At 34.9% G+C, this 783-nt stretch overlaps 1 pseudogene; it reads left to right on the top strand.

The window, feature by feature from the left end:
- Positions 1-267: 267 nt before the first annotated feature.
- Positions 268-783, top strand: part of LOC122152041 — a 1,238-nt pseudogene continuing 722 nt past the window's right edge.

The following is a 783-nucleotide window of genomic DNA, read 5'->3' as shown; positions in this document are numbered from 1 at the left end:
TTTTAAATCTAAAAATTGCTTATTTTATTTTTCAAAAGTAGGTAATTGTGTAACACAGTTAATTATTTGGAGATATATTCTATTCTTATTCTTTTGAATCAAACATTTACAAAGTGGAATTTCAAAAATAATCTGTATGTTTTTATAAATTCATGATACATTTATAATCCCCAGAGTAACTAATGTGAAAGGAATTAATTCAGTCCTCCTATATTCATATAAAACATTTTTTTTTCTTCTTCCTTTCACTTAAATAGAACAGTTTTAATGGACAAAATGGGGAATAAAAATTGCAGCACCATCACTGAGCTTGTACTTGTTGGATTTTCCAATCATCCCCAAGCTGAGATTCCCCTCTTCTTCCTTTTCTCTCTGATATACTTGGTGAATATTTTTGCAAACACAGCTGTCATCACCTTAGTGGTTCTTGAGTCTTCTCTCCAGACACCTATGTATTTTTTCCTTTGTCACTTGGCCTTCCTAAATTTATATTTTAGCACAACTGTGGTCCCAAAAATGTTATTTAACTTCGTTGCAGCAAAGAAAATCATATCTTATAACTTCTGCCTTGCCCAGACATATATCACTTTATTCCTGGAGGCAACTGAATGCTTTCTGCTTGCAGTGATGGCTTTGGATTGCTATGTGGCTATTTGTTACCCACTGAGATACCTGATCATCATGAACTGGTCTCTGTGCGTGATACTATCACTGGGGGCCTGGACTATTGGTTTCTTTGCCTCGGTAGTGCCTCTCTACTTACTAATTCTCCCACTCAGTGGT

Source organism: Orycteropus afer, unplaced genomic scaffold, assembly GCF_000298275.1.
Source record: "Orycteropus afer afer isolate SDZICR_OR568_19922 unplaced genomic scaffold, OryAfe1.0 scaffold01221, whole genome shotgun sequence".
In the NCBI taxonomy this organism is placed as follows: domain Eukaryota; kingdom Metazoa; phylum Chordata; class Mammalia; order Tubulidentata; family Orycteropodidae; genus Orycteropus; species Orycteropus afer.
This window is presented reverse-complemented; position numbering and strand designations above follow the sequence as displayed.